At 43.7% G+C, this 21,853-nt stretch overlaps 1 protein-coding gene across 5 annotated transcripts in view; it reads right to left on the reverse strand.

The window, feature by feature from the left end:
* ERG (ETS transcription factor ERG) overlaps positions 1-11,931 on the reverse strand; it is a 148,871-nt gene extending 136,940 nt beyond the window's left edge. For 2 of the 5 annotated variants that reach the window (XM_026121573.2, XM_026121572.2), the window contains exon 1: positions 11,689-11,929. The gene's annotated coding sequence lies outside the window, so the exon portion shown is untranslated. Of the gene's footprint in view, positions 1-10,680; positions 10,766-11,688 lie in introns of those variants that run through there. The other 3 variants (XM_064525082.1, XM_026121581.2, XM_026121574.2) reach the window with 3 other exon arrangements.
* Positions 11,932-21,853: the final 9,922 nt, after the last annotated feature.

A 21,853-nucleotide genomic window follows, 5' to 3' on the forward strand; every position in this document is an offset into this window, starting at 1 on the left:
TCAATAGGAATGGGAATGTTTGGAAAAGGCACAGAGCGCAGCAGAAAGACTCTGGCACAAGAAAATCAAAGCACATTCATAAAACAACAGCTCAACATTTTTAAAAGTATCAAGCACTTATTATATAGTAGTTGCCAAAGGATTGCTGTCATCTCCAGAAAAAGAAGGCATGCCACAGGTATTTCCTGTGCACACTGATCCCTGGGGAACAGTAAAAGTTGGTTATTGCACAGACCTACTCTAAATGTTCTCACTTTCATAATACACAAGAGTTTTCTCACTGCATCCATTTTTGTTCAAAGCCATTGGTGGGCAGCATACCTAACTCAGCTTTTGTTTAAGTTCTTATGTTCTTCCAAGATAATTGGCCCTATGGGACTTTAATCTAAATGGAGTGTATCTTTGTAGGGACCTTGTAGAGGTATTTCTAATGTTTAACGGTCTCCTGAACTACTATTTTCCTCCCACTGTGAAGGAAATGGGCTTGCCGCCGTCCGTTTCCCTGTAGCAGTCATTACTGCTAGCGACACGGATGTAGAAGCAACATCCTTTAGACCATCCTTTGCTTCAAAAACACTGGAAAGAAGAGCCAGAGTTCATTCTCTTTAATGTAGAATATCTTGCTCTACATCAATTTGATCAAGCAAAGGTTCCCCTAATGTGCAGTTACTCAAGATCCATCCATTCGGAGTTATGCAGGGGGGCTAAGGCAATTCTCGCTCAGCCCAGCTCAGGGCTCCTTGCTGACACGGGCACATAGCTGCCAATGGTGCAGGAACATGAATCTGTCTATGTGGGGTTACTTCTACCTTTCTTTTGCAACTGTTTCTCAGAACACTTTCTAATGTCTTCCAGACCACCAGCAGCCCACACACCATATGTTGAGTAACACTGCCGTAGACTAGCTGGTTAATGAGTTCTTCTCACAGCCTGCAATACAGCTCCCCCTTAAGAGCTGGTAGACATCTCATTGCCTGCCAGCAGGCATAGTCGAGAAGTGTCTCTCAACTGCTGTCAATACCTAATTTAAAATGCTTGTAATTATAACAGTACAACAATAACACTTTGTTTACATAAAAGCTAAGTTCTTCATTCATTCCACCTGGCCCTGGCAAACCTGAGCCAGGCACAAAAAAATCCGGGGGTATACTTCCAAAATGTTTAGCTAGCCCTTCAGTTTATAGCGGTTAAGAAACATTCACCTATGGGACGTTGAATTCAAGTGTTAACCCTGGCGCATTGTCAGCTAAACCCTTCCACAGTGCTATATGCTCAAAATCTGTAGGTGTATCCTCTGCATCTTGGTGCGATCTCTGTGGTCAGCCCATGATGGAAGGAAAATTAAGGTGCTTTACTGCATGCTGTATTTTGCTGTGTTGCCTCTTCTGTGAAGTCTATCTCTTAAGACTGCTTCAGCACTGATAACAGGAGCCATACTGGCATTCTGAATACTGAAAATTCCTACTCAATAGATAGCAACTACAATTTAAAGTTTCCTCATGCTGCTCTCAGATCCCTACTGGACAATGTGAATGGGGTTGAGAAGGAAGTCTATCTTCATGTCCTTTTATTCTTCTGCATTTACACTGTTGGATTACTTGTAGTGTTTTTCTCCTCTTTTCTTGCCCATTCAAATCACCTGTCTCTCTCCAAAAAAAGGATCTAATACAAAAAACATGATGCAATTTGGCTGTAAATGTCATCACATCCAAAACACTTTTCAGATTTAAAACAGAAAAATTAGGATTCCCCTGCAGTAGGAAGCTATGGGCCATGTGAGGAACTAAATTAGGAGACCTTGACAGCAAATCTCCACTGAATCCTTGCTGTCGGGGACTGGAAGCAGGCCAGAGATTTAGCAGGAGGTAGTCCTACAGGTGTACGGCCCATGGCTCTTCATCTGTGAAAGCTGAATCAGATAGTGGAAATTCCGTGGGTTTGTACAAGGTAAATCTTATCAAGAGGAAAAACGATGCCTGTTTCCTGTGCTAAAACAGCAGTGCCTTTAAATTCTATGGTACTTGAGGGGTATTAAGACTTTAGGAACTCACCACAGTGAAACCACTTCCACTGTTTTCCATGCCCAGTGGAAACATAACACTGAAGTTGATCAGTTCTGACCCCCCAGAAGCCAACTGGGAAGCTTCTGTCAGTTCAGCAATGTGGAGATTTCATCCACAGACCACAAATTCAGAGTTTCCAAACTCTTTCACTGGGTTATTCTGGAATAGAGGAGGAAGAGGAATTCATGGGTTGTTGGGATTTTTTCCATATAAAACCAATTGAAAATGTAAATACAGAACAAACTGTTAAATGTGCTTGCTTTTTATTTTTCCTTTTAGGAGAGCAACTGGTTCAAAGGAGAGCAACAGGACTAACAAATGCCCTTAAGTGCATGTGGTAGGGGACATCACTGGTTTTGAGTTTCTGTGGACCAGCTTCCTACCAAACCACTAAAAGTGAGACAAGAGTTCAAAAATTCAGTATCACTTACTTCGCTGTGAGTGACTTTTTGTGAAATCATTTGCCGCCCTAATCCTTTCACTGATTACATAGCAAACAATGAAATGCAGATGAGAGTCTGTAGCCACTGAAATCTTCCTGTGGCAGCTCCATGGCTGGCACAGAGGAGCTGAGCTTGATTAACTTCAGTAGGAGTTGGATGGGGTGCTCAGTGTGCCGATGCAGGGAATATTTTCATCTCACGTGAATATCAACATTACCACTTTGGGATTCTGGTTGCCAGTGATAATTTGTTTCCTCACAGATCCATAAACACTTACGGCTTACGTCAATGTGGTTTCAGGCTCATTTTTAGCTTAGACCACTCACTTTGCACAGTCTAAGAGGAACCCAAAGTCAATGGTCAAAAGGAGGCTCACTGTACTTCAGACTAGTTTACTGATCAGAATTGTACTTCTGCAGGGAAATGAGGATGCCAGAAATCAGTGCAGAAAGCTAGCCAAAATTCATCCAACCGTTAACAGAAGGAAGTAGGAATCACACTTTTCCACTACAAATGTTAAAACTATCCAAACTCAAATCCTCTCCCCACAAAATTCAAATGTCTTCTTTCTATTTTTCCTGGTGTTAAACATATGTTACATATTCATTACAAAACTTGCACACAATTTGTCCAGTTTTGAAGCAGAGACTGAAGTACAGCAAACATCCTTGCTCTCACTCACATTTCTGCTTTCCAAGAGAAGTGCCAGAGAAGTATTCTATTTTTGTAAGTTTAAAGGGCATGGTCAGAAAAGTGACTATGTAAAAACAGCACCTTTTTATCCAAGATCTGTTCCCTGTGAGTATTCTGAGTCATGTCTGCTTACTTTAGTGACCAAAATAGATTTTTACTACTTTTCACTCCTCTTTAGTCCTGTAGAAACAACACAGCAACGAGGGAGTTATATAAATCGTATTCTGGATGAAAACCCATAGAGACTTGTTAACTAAATTTTAGGTGCAGAATCGAGGACTTGACAGTGGCTAGGGGGACAGCCTGGCTGCCCATCGCTTTCCCTGTCATATGACACAAAGGGCACATCACACCCGGTGGTGATAAATGAGAGGGAGAGGAAAGGAGAGGCACCCTTGCCCCTGGCTCCTATGCCCTATAGCAAATCTGCCCCTTGAGTCTGTATTACCCCCTCCGCACTGAGCTTGCCAGGGCTACATTTAGTTACAACTGTCTTTCCTGTAAACTGTCATGTAAATCACTAAGAAATAACAAACACAAAGCTCTCCCCTCCCTCACCTTAGGTCCTGCAAAGTGACACTGAACAACTGACTGCAGCTTCAGGGGTAAACTGCACTTTGCTGCCTGGCACAGTGCTTTGAAAATTTGCAGAGCAAGATCCCGCTCAGGGCTGAAGCTGCTCCTACACACAGGGCCAGGCACAAACTTCATGGCCTTTCCCAGTGAAAGCTTTGCATAAGTGGGCCTTGATAGATTTAAGTAACGTATTCACCCTAGCTGTATCACTTATATGGCAGGTAAAACTCTTTTGCGGTGTATGAGCTGTTGGACCATTTAAAAAAAATGAAATGGATAGTTCTATATTTCCTTCACAAGAAGAATGGAATCTTATTAGAAAGATTCTAATACTGAAAAAAATGGTGGCTGACATTTTCATCTTCTAATTTTCCTAACAAAGTTAAAAGAGAGAATACTGTAGAAAGCATAGAATGGCTTTTCTCCTCCTATTTCTGGTGATAAAACTGGACAGCAAAAAGTTAGTCTGACATTACAAACGAAACTATTACCTACTGAGTCAACTTTAAAATGAAAATAATAAGTGAGCAATAAGATTCATCTGCAGTCAGATTGTAAAACATTCACCTGGTGTGTTTGCAGTACTTTTATTTGTTTTTCATTCAGCCTCCGTAAGATCAACTACTGGGGCCTCGATCAATCCCTACACACAGAATTCAGTGCACTTAACCCCAGCCATCTGAAAATTAAGGTACCTAGTCCCATAACCACGCTTCCTATGCAAGCTGATGGAGAGAGGTCGCATTTTCAGTGACTTACTCCATGCTAACATAATTGACTCAGGTTGGAAGAGGAACCTGTCCTCTAGCTACTATTACTGTCAACCAGATGCTTAACTTTTAAATGGCTGCAGTTAGGTGAAGTGAATCCTACCCTCATAAAACAATTTTTCAGTCTCCTCACAGTAGAACTGACTTGTCTGCATAAAGGGTAGAAGAATCAAGATCTCAGGTTCAGATTTCTCCATGCTCTTCCCTTCAAGGGCATGATGAATTGCTTTACTGAAATGAAACCTTCGTTGTGCCAAAGAGGTGCTCCTTGTAGTTTCAGGATGTTGACATACATATTGGTGACAGATGATTTGGCTTTTCCTGATTGCAAGAGATACAGAGCGTGCTGCAGACTGTTTGCTATAAATACATAAAAATACCAGAGAACTTGTACACGTAGCAAAGCAATGAAAAGTACTGGACCAAATTCCCTGCCTCACACTCTGGGCAAATCTAATGAAACTGGTGAGCAGGTACAAGATGCCGATCAGGACCAAACTACACCTTTATTTGATTTTAAATCCCTACTTTTTCTATTTCAAATCTGCTTTTAATGCCGTAGGTACAAACTTGTGCTAAAAAACTCTATAAGCCTTTTAAAGGTCAACTATAACCAGAACAACCACTGTAACAATGGTTCTTGGAGAAATCAGGGATAACTTCTATCATACCTGCTTTGCATGGGTCCTGTAAATCAGCTTCTTTTTCAAGCAGATTTTGCAATCTAGTCTCAGGGTATGTTGTAATATAATATATTAATGTTACTTTTATAGTTATATTATAAATCCTCTGTGTATAATTTGTGAACTCTATGGAGAACAGTCCATTTTATAAACAGAATTTTAAAACACCAGGTTTACGTTTATTATGGAGTTTATTCAGAACTGACAAAGCCTTCTTAGAAAACTGAATTTTGCTTAGAAGACTTTCCTCCTGCATAACCAGTAAACTTTTTTCTTTATAAAGCCCTTTTTAGTTTTCTAAATTACATAGATAAAAACCAAAAAAAAATTATAGAAATACCACTTATCGAAAATTAATTTTCTTTGACTGCCATATTTCATACTTGTTCTCATTGAGGATAGAGTAATCTACTAAAAAGATACATTGTACAGTAGAATACATTGATATGATTTTTATACATACATTTAATGACACCAGAATGAATCACGCAGTAACTGCATGCAGTATAGCTACTAAATATCAGAAGATATATGTGATTTCTTGAAAAACTGTGCTTCTGTCAGTTCAGGTCAAATATAGTATCTATACCCATACTTAATAACCTGAAAATAAAGTAATAAACTCAGTGCAAAGCCAGAAGGCGTTATGAAAAGCTCAAACCGGTAAGCCTACATGATTTATAAATTAGAAGAAGTCAATCAAATTTTGCAATACATTTTTCTTTAAGTAGTTTATAGAGCTGCAAGGTGCTACTCCTAACCCGCCACCGTCAGCACTAGAAAAAATGAAAAACAACTGTTGATAAACTGACACACATTTGCTAGCGGCATAATATTAGCAAAAAAGACATTAACGGATCACTTGTAGTGGCCAGTGGAAGGCAGAAGTAAAAAGCCAGTCCAGCGGGCAACGCACTGGAATGAGGAGAGGGTACCAGGGAAGGGAGTCGCACTCCTGACACAGTTGCACCTGCACAGCCCAGTCAGGTCTGCTCTTCCCACCCCGGCGCATCTCAGCCGACAGCCCAGCTGCTGTAGTAGCGCCATCACCTGCCACTCTCCAATTAGAGATGAAGTTGTGTGTTAGGAGGAAGTAACAGTCCCCGACTTAGTGGACGTACTCTCAAATTCCTTCATGCTGTCCCATCTGTTCTCACACCAAGAATTGCTCCCAAGCAGTGGTCAACTATTCGGCCGGTGCAAAATCTATCAGAATTGTTTCTACTGTTCCTGCTTTTTTGTGAGGTGAGGAGAAAAGAAAACAAGGCTGTTTCACTACCGACCTCCTCGAAAAACATGAAAACTTGAGTGTCTAAACTGAGCTGATTGAAACCACATTTAAGCTCCTATTTGTAGCCTTGTGCAGTACTGCAAGTCTGCTGGTGCTCATCACTTCCTATATGCCAAACTTTTTTTTTTTTAAAGTCAGTGTCTAATTAGGTACGTGTAGTTCAAAGTTCCGGGCTACCTGACAAAACCAGAAGATCTGAAACACAACTGAAATCAATATTCATTTTGCAGGAGCAGCATTTTAAAAAGGCAACGGCTTCAAATATTCTACCAATATTGCACAGTGTCAAAGCACATGGGCAGTCTATGGGTTTCCTTCTGTTACAAGGCAAAGAGAAGCACAGCATCATTTGGTGGACGATGAGAAGGCTGAAAGTCGTGCTATTGTCAAGACACTTTAATAAGCACCTGGATGTCTGTAGAGGACCGGTTCTCTACATGCAGTTTTGTCTTGACATTGCTGCTGCTGCTGCTGCTAAGCCGCTGCTGCCAAGGCATGTCGGGCAATGCTGTGCCAGTGCCCCCGGGAGCCGTGCGCGAGGTAAACAACCTCGTGCACCTGCACGAGGTAAAAAGGGCGCGAAAAGGGCAGAAGGTCATCTCTAGGGCAGGAAGTGCACGTACTCATTTGCCATCTGCGCATGAGCAGGAGACCCCCAGATGCCCCAGCCCGTTTCTGGAAGGTTCCGAGAGGGCGGACTGCGCATGACAGTTAATCTGCATGGGATGTGAGAAAGCACCTCCCGGAGGTGGGGCAAGAACCTATAAAAACTGCAGACTGCGTAAATAGAGGGGGGGCTTGCTTGCGACGACTGAGGAACTCGAGCGGAGTCAGCGAAACCAGACGGGAGCTTCCCGCCGCTGCCCCCCCCCCCCCTCCCCCGCCATCGAGACTCCCAAGAGAAGAGAACCAACGGGACGCCGCTGGATCCACGGGTGGTGATACCTATCCTTCTCTCTCTCTCTTTCTGTCTTCCCCTTTTCCTCTCTTTTTCCTAAATGTGTAACGCGGGACGTATCTAGTTAGTTGATTCCATTTTTGCCTTAATAAATCTTAAAACTGGTCGGCTGGTGTCGTTTCACCTTAATTCAGTCCAAGGGCATCACGAACTTGGTCGTTTGGCCCCAAGGGGAGGGAGGCCGTCCTCAACGACTCCCTTCGGGCCGCGACAATGTCCTATCACTCAGTCTGCATATTAAAATAAAACAGATGATCCAAATTCAAAAACAAGTCCCTGGCTTTCCTGCCACTTGTGCACAAGAGCAGTCTCCCAGACACAAGTGGTCACAGTGAGTTCAACTGAACGGCTTGTGTGGCTACAGGGTGAGGGCCTTAGCTTCAAACCGTTCTCTATCAGAGCACATTGTATCTCCAGATAAAATAAAAACATAGGTTTATTGTTTTCTCTTCGGAAAGACAATTAATATTTATATGATGCATTATCAAACAAAAAATAACTAGCTATTTTGTTCTTGGAATAAAGTTTTCTTATTGGAATGAAGTTGTGCCAAGGAGGGATTTCATCTGATGCAAGCAGCATGCAAGAACAATCCACTTCCCATAATAGTTTTCTAAATTAAAAAGCAGTATTTCATAGTGTGCCATAGAAAGGTAAGTTCAGGAAAATGAACATTACAATGCAGTCTCATACTCCATGCAAGAAAAAGTGCCACTGAAGTTAACAGGAGATATGCTCGCGATACAGGGATGGGGATCAGACTTTTTGCAAATCCGTTCCTGTTTACTTTAGATCAAATATCATTTTAGATCTTAAACAACATAAAAACTGTCTGACTGTATACATTTTAGTTTTGATATATACACCAATTAACAAGGACATGCAATATATCTACAGCAGAATAAACTCTTTGGCTTTCATTGTTAAATTACCATTTCTTGTATTTAATCAAGCCCTCCAGATTATACACATACCACTAAATATAAATAGAAGAGGTTAAAAAGCAGTTTAAATATAACAGATAGGTCCGTGACTCCATATTTAGATATACCCTTTAATTTTTTTTCTATTGCCTACTTTTTACTTACATTTAAATTTAGCAAAGTAATTTTAGACTGCCAGTTTTCTACCTACACTAGTGTAACTAAGCTACTAAGGAAATATATTAGATTTCATCCACTTATTTCATTATCTTCCAAAATGCCAAAATAATACAAATTCACGTGGTTCAAACCTTTAACCCAGGCAAAAGGCAAAACAATGCTTGCCTTAACTGGAAAATTTGCCTGAGTAAAAACTGACATGACAAGAACCTCATTGGGAAATTAAAAAAAAAAATTCTAGTGGCCGTGAAAGTGGCCAGTTGTGGGTATAATGAAAAACAAGAGTGTGGTGTTACTGCACAAAAGGTAATTCTTTCAACCCAAGATAAACATCGTTACAATAGAGGCTGAAAATATCTTACCAACATGAACTTTTTTTTAACAAAAGCATTTTAAATCAACCATATGGCAGAGCCGACATACAAAGTATAAATGAATCCCCAGCCTACCTTTACAGCGCTACAGCAGAAAAACAAAGCTTCAGCACTAGGTACTCAAGGCTAAGCCTGCACCAGTGGCCTTAGTTGATATGGATCAGGCCCAAAAGGCCCCTTCTGACCATACTGCCTGTCAGCAACTTCCATCTAGAGTTTAGGGCACAGGTTTCCACAAAGCTGCTTGCATGATTAAAAGATGTATGGTTTGACCTTACAGATGCCTTTCCCCCCACCCCCCCAAAAAAATCCTTAAAATAAAATGACAAGCTTTCCAATAGTGGGGGGAAAAATGCAATAGATTTTTCAGGGGAAAGGGGTTGTTTCAGCCTCAACATTTTAAAAGATTTAATTGTTACCTGCTAATAACTCCTCTAGCATTTAGTAATACAGAGGTAAGGAAAGGAAGGAAATGAATGTAACGTAACGTTTCAGAGCTACCAGATGCCATCAGCACTGCAAAAGCTCTTCGTGTTTTTTGATCGTCAGCGGAGTGCACGTAACCAAGAGAAGAAACCGCTGTATACGCGGATATCAATAAAGTGATCAAAACGAACTCCTCTGCACAGGGAGAACCAATGCAATTAGCCTCACATTTTGACAGTGGAGCACTGGTGCTTTGCAGAAAGCACAATGGGAAGGGATTTGCCTCATCAATAGTCGGGTATTTTGCTCATGTTCATACCAACCGGATTACAAATAACCATCTCAGGATTTTGTATTTGTTTACACAACTCCATGTGCACACAGAAAATAAACTTCCCACAGAAGAGCAGGTAGCAAAGACACATCCACATTGCAAAGGTGAAAGTACCGAGTTTTAGATGGAATCTCTTGAACTCTAACAACTGTGGGAACTAAATTGAAATTTCAGATGGAAAAAGTCTAACCTATCAACATACAAATGATCATACTGGCAATAAGAGATGCTGCTTCAAAGTTTGTAACAATTTGTATTTTAAGCTCATGGTTGATATTGCAGAAACTCCTCAGTGAAGTCGTACACTCAGATTGCTTCAGCGCCTGACAAAGAAGTCAAACTTTGTTAGAGAGAAGTCACAGAGTTAGTACCACTATATAAACTATAGGAAGAAAGAGATGCCTAATATATAGCTATCAGAGTATATCTTTAGGAGCCAGAAGCTACATAAACTATAATCCAAAGGGAATAACACCTTAGGAGCAAAAAGTCCAACTAATCACATCTAGAAATTACACTGACAGATCATTTATAAAGTTCTTGTAACATGTAACTCTATCCAGTACTATATGATTTGTTTAACTTTGGGGATTAAATCACGGAAGGTGGGGACAGATGCTATTCAAAGTTCTCAACTCAGACATGCTTTTGGAAGTAGTGATATTTTTTCTTGCAAAGTTTTTCAGAGTTGCATAGCAAGTTAGCCATTTTTGCATACATACGTATGAAATAGAAAACAAGGACTGACATTACAGTTTCAACGCACAACACCTGTTTTTTAAATGTTATTTATGAAATAGGTAAGATAATCAATATCAAAACATATTTGTCCCATAGTAAGTATGGCTTAGTTTATTTTGCCTCTTTTTATTTTCTTTTAATTAGGAACTTATCAAACAATCTATTTAAGGACCCATCTCTTCCTTGATTTTTTATATTAGGTTAGGTGTGTTTGAAATCACGTACCTGATACATCTAGCTTGACGAAAGTTTACATTTCACATCCTCGTGAGAAGCTGTCTTTGTCTACTTCACTTGTTTCAGTGAAACCAGGGAAGCGGATAAAGGGTTAAACCAAAGGAATGTGACATTTCTCCATGTGCAGTTCATAGACCTATCCTGGTTTTCCTAATGGACTCAAAATTACATGGGCAGAATGCAATTTCCAAACTATTACTTCAGTGCTGAAGCACAGCGCTAATTCAGAGAATGACAGAATACAAGTAAGAATTTCACAAAAAAAGAACAAGTTTACTTGCACTGCGGGTTCTTAGCGAAGGCAGCAATGAATGGAAGTTTATGGTGGCCAGAACTTGCAGCTTCAGCTTTTGCAAATATGATTACGCACACTCCAAAATCTACAGGAAAGTCATCTGGTCACCAAAACAGATCTCTGCGTATTGTATCCAAGCGCTTACTCTGTAAAGTACCACAACGAGCTCTGACTCTCATCAGACCAGCTCAGGTAATTGAAGGTTTTACTACATGCAATAGCGAGTCAGCTTTGGAAAAGGCAATATAGGTATTAGCTAATCGAATGATGAATTGCTGAAAGAATTACAGAGACACCAACACTGCTATTAGGAACCAGGGGGAAAAAAAGAAGGGGGAGGGGGGTAAAATTCGGAGGCCGATGCCCGGGAAGGCAGCAGCCAGCCTGAAAGCAGCCGGCGCGCAGGCTCTGCGCTCCAGGAAAGCCGGCGGGGGTTAAGCCTGCGCGCTGCGCGCCCGCGGGGAGATGCGCGGCCCGAGCCGCCTCCCCGCGGCGGCACCTCTTGAGCGGGCGCTCAGCGGCGCGGCGGCGGCGCCGCGCAGCCCCCGCGCCCCGCTTGGGGCCACGCCGCGCGTGGGGCAGCCCCGCGGCGGCCGCCCCGACGGCCGCGCCGCCCGCGCCGCCCTCCGCGCCCCGCCGGGCCGCGGGTGCCGCTCATCCGCCGCCGCGGCGCGGCCGGGCGCCCCCGGGCGAGGACTTACCGGGCGAGGCCGGGCAGGGGGCGAGTCCGGGGGAACGGGGCAGGGCCGCGGTGCCGCCTGGTGCAGGCAGGGGCCGCCGCCAGCGTGAGCGAGTGAGTGAGCGAGCGAGGGGATGGAGGAGTTGCAGACTGCAGTGACTCACTCCGGTCGGGACGGGCTCAGCCCATCGCGCTGGCCCCGGGCTCAATGAGCCTCTTTCTTTCGCCAATCGCGGAGCAGAGCGGCCGCTGCTCCGCGGCGCTGCCCGGCTCCCCCGCGGCCGTCGGGGCGGCCCCGCGCTGCCCCCGGCGGCGACGGGCACCCCCGGGCCGCGGCGGCCGCGGCGGGGGGGACCCCCCGGGCGGCTCCCCCGGGCTCTCCCGCTCCGCGCGGGGGGGCGGCGGGGTCGGGGCGGAACTGGAGGTGAGCGGGACCTGCGAGGCGGTTTGGCTCGGCGGCTTTCTCCTCCCGGCAGGAGCAACAAGACCGTTTTTTAAAGGACAGAACAAGCGTGCGGTTGTTGCGAGGACCCGACGTGAAGTCCAAGGCTGGCCCCCAACCAGATGGCAGCGGGGCTGCGAAATGTAGTGAAATAAATAAGTGCACACACAGGAATAAAAGGACAAGTGAGGGAGCGGACCGCAGCACCGCCGCTCCACGCCAGCCGCCCGCGGCCAACCATAACAGCGCCCGGCTGCTCGGGCGCGGAGGCGGGCGGCCAGGCAGCGGCGATGCCCGCGGGCCGCGGAGGCGCAGGGCACGGCCGCCGCCGCGCCCCGGACACCGCACACGCGCGCAGAGCCGCGCACGCCGGTGCGCGCCGTCGCGCCGCGGCTTCTTACCGGGGCGCCGCTCCTGGCCGCCGCCGCGCAACCCCTGCCTTGCCCGGCACGCCGCCGCCCCGCCGGGCACCGCACGCCGCTCTGCCCCGGCGCTTCCGCGGCGAGGGGCCTGAGCTAACGGTCAGCTCCGAGAGGCCGGCGCACGAAGCAGAAAGCCCCGAGCACTCCCGTAATTAAAAAAATAATAAAAAAAATAAAATAATTAAAAGCGTCTCGGTTTTTAAAGCAGAGCTACATAATGTATTAATTGGTTGCTATTAGCATGCAGTTTTATTGAGCATAGCACACAGAAGTCTGATTGTGAGCAAGGAGTGTTTTCAATGAAAGTGGAGTTATTTTAGCTGCAGACATGTTTACATTTCTGTGGTTTAGTCTATAACTTTCTCTTTTTCTTGCTTCAGAATTCTGCTCCATGAAGCAAAGCCCTTAGCTCCCAGACATTCCAAAAAGTCTGCCAAAATAATAGAAAAAAAAAGGAGAAGAAATAAAAAAAACACACACAGAGACCCCCAAGTCTGGGTCAGGCTCAGGGCTGCCTATGGGTAGAGCAAGTATGCCCCCTCCTCACGCTCTCTCCAGTTAAAAAGCCTTCAGGGCTCCATTTCCTGTTTTTAAGGAAAAAATAAAGCGGGTCTAGGACTGATTTTAGACACTGCCTAGACCAGGGCTGGTGGGTGCCCAGGACCTTTAACTCTATCAGTGCCAAAGGGTACTTGGTAATGCATGGATCCAGGCAGACCACATGCTTCCCTCCCCCTGAGAAGAGCCATGGGAGTGAGATGGCTTTTTACCACGCTCTGCATTTTTGAATGGCTAAGGACAGCAAGTATAGCACCTTCAGATCGGGAGCAATGACGTCCTGCACGTCCACCTCAGCTTAGCTGAGCAAAGAGACAAAACCCCCGCAGAGCGGGACCCAGCACACCCTCTGCGGCGGACTTGCTCCCCTGGCAGGCACAAAAGCCCTGGTGTGCCCCTGGGGTCTGCTCCCCGTCGGGCACGGCGCTGGGCTGGCCTGCACGTCGGCGAGGAGCGCTGCTCCCACCCCACCTTCCCCGCAGCGACGGCCTCTGTGTGCTATACAGAGAGAGCGTCGCTCGCGTGGCTTTATTGAGTGGGCATGAAAACACCTCGAGCCTTTGGGCATCGAATCCACAGCTTAGGAAAATCACAACGGAGCAGTTTGGTTAAAATTAGGAGCGTGCTCTGGTGAATAAAGCGAGGAGTTAGCGGACACCTCCCCACAGAACTACCGAGTCGAGTTTTCCACTTAGAGGCTTGGTAGGTTATTACACAAATAGCAACAGAGTGATCAGAATAACGCACCCATGCAATGAAGGGCTCTGTCTTCAGTGAGTTAGGAGGGCGGCCGCAGGGAGGATGCTGTTGCAGCACTGAGTGCTGAACCCGTCGAGGGCAGCCAGGGGAGGCCCCAGGCTGCCCTGGCCTGACAGCATGACCAGCAGATCCTAAGTCCCAATCCTACACCTCTGCGCCGAGCTCGCCGCTCTGCAGTGGGGTAAAGCATGCATCTGCAAGCGACAGTGCAAATCCTCAAGTGAGGCAGGGGAGGAAAAAGCAGAACAGGCTTTCTCAACCAGGCAGATGGTCATCCCGCGCCCCCCACTCCCCGGTCATTTGCATCCCAAACTCTTCCCAAGTATTTTCTAAGGTGCTCCCCCTTTTTCCCCACCTCTTTTTATTTTACATGCCAGATGACTCCTGTATATTTGGACCTTTCACTTTTGAAGAAGCCAGAAAGCATTATGATTTCCTAATACTTAAAAGAAAAAAAAAAACGAAACACCTTTCTCCCCAAGATGTTTTACATTAATTTAAGTATTGGTTCCTGGTTCATGTCAGGCCCTTTCACAATGAAATGTCCTGCGTGGGCTGTCACACCTGCTAAATGTAATCCTCTCTTTCTTTTGATATTCTGCAAAGGGCCTTTAAAGGTTCACATCCTCCAGTCTGGAGATTTAATTGCTTCATCTCGGTTTTTAAAAAGCCTTGTAAAGTTCTGAATTTTGTCGATTTCCAAGGAGAAGGGGGGATGCGCCGGGGACATGAAGGCTGCGAGGGCACGCGGGAGGCGGTGTGGAGCGCCCCGTGTCGCACTGACACCACCAGGGCTCGTAAAAGCTGTGACCCACCGTCCCGCGGGTCCTGCTTGTTGGGGCAGACAACCTGAGCTGGTTTTATGACTTACCAATGAGTTAAATATGAAAATAGTAGCCTATTTCGCTATGGTAAATACTCACCGGGGAGGAAATCACAGATTCTGTTTTATAGAAGGTAATGGAGTGAGATTACTCGCACTAATATACTTACCTCTTCAGAGAACATAAATCTAGCAGGAAGACGGCCCCCAAACGGATCGCTCCCCAAAACGAGCAGGCTGTGGCCGGCATAGGTTTCCTTCTGAGGCAGACCAGTGGCACCCGGTTTGCCTAAGGGTGCTGCAATTAGGTTCCCCCTGGCAGGGAGGAGCCGGGTGGCTCTTTGCTGCCGTAAGGAGGCAGGAGCTGAGCTGTCTCTCATCTGGGGCTGGGAACAGGGACACAGGCAGTTGCAGGTGGGTTGCGAGGGGCTCCCGCAGCCTGTCTCGTGTGCCGCTTAGCTGCCCTTGATAACGTGCGGTGACCACAAACGGCTCCGTGAAATTGCATAATGCATAATTCCTATCAACTTGCACAACATGGTGGAGAGGGGGATGCCGAACACACTGTGACCTGAGGGATGTGGCTGTGGAACCAGTGCCCACAGTCAGGTCCCCTAAATCTTGTAGTTTCCACCAGGAGATGCATCAAAGCTGCTATGTGGGGGGAATTTGGTGTAGCCATGCTGCTGTTTCTCTCTTGCATCGCCTTCATGTGGAAAGTCTTACAGTGTCACTCTCACTCACACTAACAGGGCAGGCAGCTGCACCACAAGTAAGCAACCGCTTTGAAAGGCAGGAGGAGGGTGGGCTCTGGACTGCCTCTTATGAAACTGCTCTGTGTTGTCACTTCAAGCTGCAGCCAGGGACCAAAGTTTAAACCACTGTCCAATAAGCAGATCTTTTGCTGATGCTTTAAACCCCACCTGTGCAGCCTGAAATCCTCAGCCAGTGTTTTTGCACAAAGCAGATTGTTCCTTCTCCTATGGGAGTTAAAGATAGGAAAGGAAGAGAGGAAGCGGCCAGCCAGCTGGGGACCAGGGCCTCCCTGGTCGTGCCACCCTCCCTCGTCTGTAAGGCGGCAGGGAGAGGTCCCCTCCCGCAGCCAGCCCCAACTCACATTGCCAAGCAGTTGTTCACTCACAGACGGAGGCTTTGCCATGGCAGTTGTTGTCCCTGAAGATGGCCCTGGGCAGCCTCCTCCCTGCAGCCTCGTCCTTGGAGCTTTCTCTCACCAAGAAGGAAACTTGCAGGCATTTCAGTAGAGTGGGCCTTAAGAGCTCTGCCTCCTGTTTTAATAAAAAGTGTCACGTGTGGGGGGGGGGGGGGGGAAGCATTCACATCATTCACTGTCTCCTCAAACACAGTTTTCAAAATACAAATTTGAAATGGACAATAAAAAAGACAAAATTTTCGCATTCTGAAAAAAAACCATAACCAGTTCTGTTCCTGTTTTCAGAGTGATGAGCCTATGGAAATACATTCGTCATGTAACATGTAGCACAGCTACTATACAATGCAATGACTACAGCATACCCGTAGTTTTAAGCCTTCCTCAACTGCATCACTTGCACTCTCTTAATGGGAGAACGTACAACTCCTCATTGGGAACTGGATCTTCAGTGGTGCACCTCTCCACCCCTCATTTTTCACCAACGTGCTTCTGTTTCCTGTTGGGCTGTTGTGCCCAACACTACTGTTGGGCAGATATTGTGTAGTGCTTTGAAGTTCATAGATTTTTAAAACAGAAAAGGCAGAATTATTATCTTTGATCTCTACACATTACTAAAAGCAGAAGTGCTTTGCCCAGTAATACTTTCTTTCATTCCATAATGTCCACTTTATCTGTATACTGATAGCTGAAAAGTGAACTAGATTTGCCATGTTTAAAAACTAGCAGGATTGGTGGTGATCTGCAGCACAGGAAACCAGGGCTATATCTAGTTAGATCCCTAACCGATGTGGATTTGAATAAACCATTTACCGTCTGTGTGCTACAGTTCTATCACACATAATACATTGAAGCCTTACCTATGCTACAGGTATTTCAACTCCAATTCATTAAATAGATTTGATGAAAGAAGGATCTAAGCGAAAAGTTATTAACATTAATCATCATTGTTATTATCAATAAAATAGGATACACAAATGATTTTTTTTCTTCTGATATGAAATGAGATGAGTGGAGTTTTTTTTACACTATGCAACATTCTTGCCTTGCAAAAACACATGCAATTCCAGCAGTTGTTTTTCTCACTAAAATAAAAAGGATTAACATTTTACGTATGAAAATAACATTTCAGATGAACTAATTTGGCAGCAAAAAGGGGACACCTCTGTAAATATAAAACCTCTCACAGGTTTGGATGACATTCATTATTAAAGGTTTTCTTGTGAAAAAATGACATTTAAATCAAGAGAGAGAGACAGTTACATAGATGTATCCTATTGCCTAGATACTACCAGACAACTATTTTTAAAGTACCAGAAAGGATGACTTTTACAGCACTCATAGATTTTTTTAAGTCATAGATTGGATGCTGACAAGACATTCTGGCAGTCTCTGAGAAGACCACTGGAAGTCTCTCGTATGAGAGGATGACTTTTAACTAGGGAAGGAAAGATCATTCTTGTTAAAAGTACTGAGGCAGCAAAAGAAAGCACTTCATTAGGAGAGAAACTTGAATTTTCTTGATTAAATATATAGTTAGATAAGATATTCAGACCAACTGTTAGTCATCAGGATATTCAACACCAATAAAATATTCAGACCTGCTGTATCTATTTAAAACAATTCACGCCATTTTCTGATCAATTGCCAAAGAGGAAAGTAAAATCATTGTTTGTTTGCTTTTTTGGGTTTTTCATTGGAGGTATTTTTTACTGTTTAAACTGACATCTGAGATTAAAAAACAAACAGTATGTTAGCAAGAAAGGTCCAGGGTTCAGGGAACAGGTAACAGTTGCAACTCCCACAAATTTCAGGAGGTTTTTATGAGACCACAAATTAATGATGGAAGAAATTCAAAAATGTCAAAGGTCTGATTTGGATGCTGGGAAAGCTGGGATGCTTGCCTGAACATCCTAACTCTCCAAACTAAGATGAAATTTTCAGCTCTTCTCCCTCTCTTTCAGCAGGTAAGTCCCAGCCTAGATAAAACTGAAGATCAGCGTAAGGCAAGCTAGAATAATAATCAAATAAACTCTCCCAGGCAACTTTCAACACGCAGAACTGTACTTCTGACTCATTCTTGGTTTGGGAGGGGAGGCAGAATTTGTGTCTTTTCCTATTTTACCCAAGGCATCCTCCCCCCGCCCCCCGCAATGGACATTTCTCTGCATCACTGCCTAGATTCAAGGAATAATAACTCATCCGATGAATCAACACAGAAATGCTGAGCACTGCATCTCTGCGAGAACTGTGAATTTCTTCAACCACATGGTGAAAATTAAAAATAAGAAAGCTAAAAGTTGAAGCGTTTTCAAAGGCCATAAAGACAAAGCTAGGGTAAGTGATAAAATGTCATGCTTTCTAAAGTATGCATTTATTTACCAGTGAAGAAGTTAGCCAGCATTTAGAAATGACTCAGGTCAGAATGTATGTTTAAATATAAAAGGCTGTAGATAAATACTGCATGAAGACAAGCCTGACCAAAAATAAAATGTTTAAACTGTTCAGCAGAGAGCAATTAATATGTTTAAATACCATAAAGTTACTTGCTTATTATTTATACATGTCCTTACATTTTTGCATTCCCTTTGACCATATGGCATATTGTGATCTCTGAGGAGGTCATGACTTAATACAAATGTAACTAAAAAAAGATTCAATATCCAGAGAAGTAAAATGTTTGTAGGATTTAAATTCCTGAACTATTTTACTTGCCTCTCTTCTCTACTTTAGTCTGCTTTTCTATTTCCTACATTTGTCATGGACCCAGCAAAAACCTTAATTTTGCCTTCAGGTGTATGGAATTATTCCTATGTGGAAATACAAGTGCTTATACAGCTGTATATACGGCTTTGCCTGGCAGACTTGCATACAACACTACATGCCTCTAAGAACCATAATTCTAGCATACAGATTTAGTTCTTCCTCTATAGCTATCTCTGTGTAGCCATCCCCATGCGCAGCGACCTCATTTTACCATGCCCCTTTTCTGTTTTGATAATGCAACACAAGTTTCCCAGGCATTTCTTCACTGGATGCATCATACAGCAGAGTAATAGCTGAAATTATGATTAGAGGCAGAAAAACAACCTCCGCTTCAATTTGAGGCTACAAAAAACTCAGCAATATAGGAATAGGATATACCTGATTTTCCCATAGCTATAACTATATGTATACACATACACATGCACGTGCACAGGCACATGTGCACGCGTGTGTGCACACACGCACACATACACATATTTCTTTTCACACCTATGTTGCGGCAGTAGTGAAAAAACTTCCGTATACCCCAGAAATTCCATGTATTTAGATTACAGGCAGGTCAACGTTCACTCTGCTAAATTGCCGGGCATCAATCCAGGTGCCTAAGTGAAGGCTCCCTCTCTACTCACTGGTGAGGATGGGAGAGGCCTCTGCAGAAGACAACTCAGGCAGTACCGGATGTGACACTCCAGATCACCTTCTGGGTGAATCCCAGCATAGGGAGAGACCTGCTTCCTACTTTGAAGCACTTAAAGTTACATGTCTAAAGCAGATAATGAGAACAGGACCGTTTGCTTTTCAGGTTGGACTTGCAACACTCGGTGATGTAGGTGACTCATACCACAGCAGAAGTTTTTCGAACAGCACCTTGACTGAGATCTCCATTACTGGCTAGCTGGTGGCACATGCCTTGTATGTCCTACTACCACAACTCACAGTCTTACTCAGCATAGACAATTTATGTTCCATATTTCTTCCACACAGGATCTTCTGAAATAATAAAAAATGAACAGCATTTAAGTTAGGGTAGCCATTTGGACTGGATTATGCTTGAGTTACCTATTAAGTGAAATCTATTAGTTCTGTCACAGATGAAAAAATTGACATGCTGGAGCCACATTGATTGCTTTTTGACTTACAGTCTCAGAGAACTTTGGATGATCCCACAAATGGACGTGCTTTCCTGGATTTTGTATCTGAATCCTTGAGCTGGAGAACACTGAAAGACGCTTGTACGTCAAGGGATTACCAGGCTCACATGCACTATTTATTGCAGAAGCAAAGCATTGAAAAGTACATGTCGCTTCTGAAATATGCTTTTGACACTGGGGTTTTAGAGCAAAATATGAGAATAAGTTCTTCAGACCAAAAATTGATTTATTTTTTCAAAGTACACACACAGCAAAGGTGTGCTAGACATAATGATCTGTCATAATGCGGATCGTGAAGGATGACGGTTTCCCAGGGCAACTACTGTTTTGCACGAAGGCTGAAGTAAGTCTTTGCTGCTCACCTTACATGTATATATTTGGTGACACTGAGGAGCAGACTGAAGGCCCTCCACATTCTTGAAAATATTAAGAGGAATGTTCAGAAATATACAACAGATGATAAAAAGACAGCAACACAAAACAACTGTAGGAAATTCTATGGTCTTTGCTATCATTCATCAGAATAGATTCTCATAATTGGTCCCATCTGGCCTTCAGATTTATGAAACTGACACAGTCTAGGACAGACAGTCCACATAAAACCTGTTACCAGCATAAAGTTTGCACAGGCTCACCTGTGTGTCAAAATTCTGATCTGATTTACAGCTCAAAAAATCTCTATTTTAGTGAAATGAGTCCATAGAGTATCAACTGTAAACAACCCTACATAGCAAGTCACACCAGGACCATGTTAAAATTTAAAGGGAAAACTGAGAAAAGATCACTAACAGGGAGTCAGGCGTTTAGATTCATATAGTTACATATGCTGTCTATGCCATATGGACATATGGTGCAGATCTCTGCTAGAACACCTAACTTTGCATTTCATTCTGTTTTGCTGTGCAGACATGTTGTGGGATCAAGACATTGAAGTTCAGTACCTATTGGCCTAAATGTCACCCTGAAGGGAGAGCTGTGCAGTGCTGAGCTTCATTTTTCTCTTTTCCCAAACTGGGTAGTGTGACTTAGCCACTTCTCTAGAGCTCTTTGAAACAGAAGGATGAAAACCACTTCCTGTGATCATTTTAGATATCAGACATCAGAGAAAAAACACACATACATTTTGTTTGACTTAAAACATAATTAAAATTGTTTAACGGTCATCAGCTTATTAAGTAGTCTGTTGTCGTCATTTATAATTTCACAGGGAGCTTCATTTTGAACAGGTAGCTTTTCAGTTTAGCTTTCCTTTGCATGTATGAGAAAGTATTTGCAAGAACATGCACAATTATTCCAAACATTTCAAGCATTTCACATTTTACCATAATGAAAAAGTGAGCCAATGCATTGAAAAGTTTGCTAAAGTAGGTGGATTTTTTTTTTAATGAAAAGAACAGTTGGTTCTACACAAGCATGGGAATTTTTAGCAAGCACTGCACACTTCCCTTCAGAAATGGGTGAAAAAGCTCCTGTTTTGCCAACTAATACGCCATTTACACAGAAGGTAGGCAGAAGGGCATCTTTTCAATAGGATTTTCGATAGGACAATAGCCATTTTCTTGATAGCACGACAGAAACTTAGGGTGAGGTGCTACGAGAGTATAGATGAGAAGGTGAGCTTTTTTAAAAAAAAATGTGAAATGAAAAAAAAAGTTGGGGAAATTTGCACAACTGTCTCTGGTCTGAAATTAGAGCCCATTCTACTTTGGGTAAAAATAGCCATTGCAGTACATGCAAATGACAGCAGCACTCCAGGACAGGATGACAGAAATGCAAGCCAGAGAAAGCCTAGCTCTTTGACTATATTGCACAAAAGCATCTTTCTGTGGAAATGAATCCTCTCCGACCTTGTTGATTTTCTTGACGCAGAAATAAAACAACTTCGAGACAAATAAAAAGCTGGGAACAGAATAAGCAGTCTAAAACTGCATTACACTCGATAAAATTCCCTGAAATTATCTGTGAATCCATTGAAACTGTATTTTATTTCTTGTTAAAGACAACTGTTTTGTTGAGGAGGTAATGTATAGATTAAGACAGTACACTTAAACTCCAAAGTCTCTTTAGAGAGTTCTCTCTGGTATAAATCTGCTATCCT

The sequence above is a fragment of the Dromaius novaehollandiae genome, chromosome 1 (genome assembly GCF_036370855.1).
Source record: "Dromaius novaehollandiae isolate bDroNov1 chromosome 1, bDroNov1.hap1, whole genome shotgun sequence".
NCBI lineage: Eukaryota > Metazoa > Chordata > Aves > Casuariiformes > Dromaiidae > Dromaius > Dromaius novaehollandiae.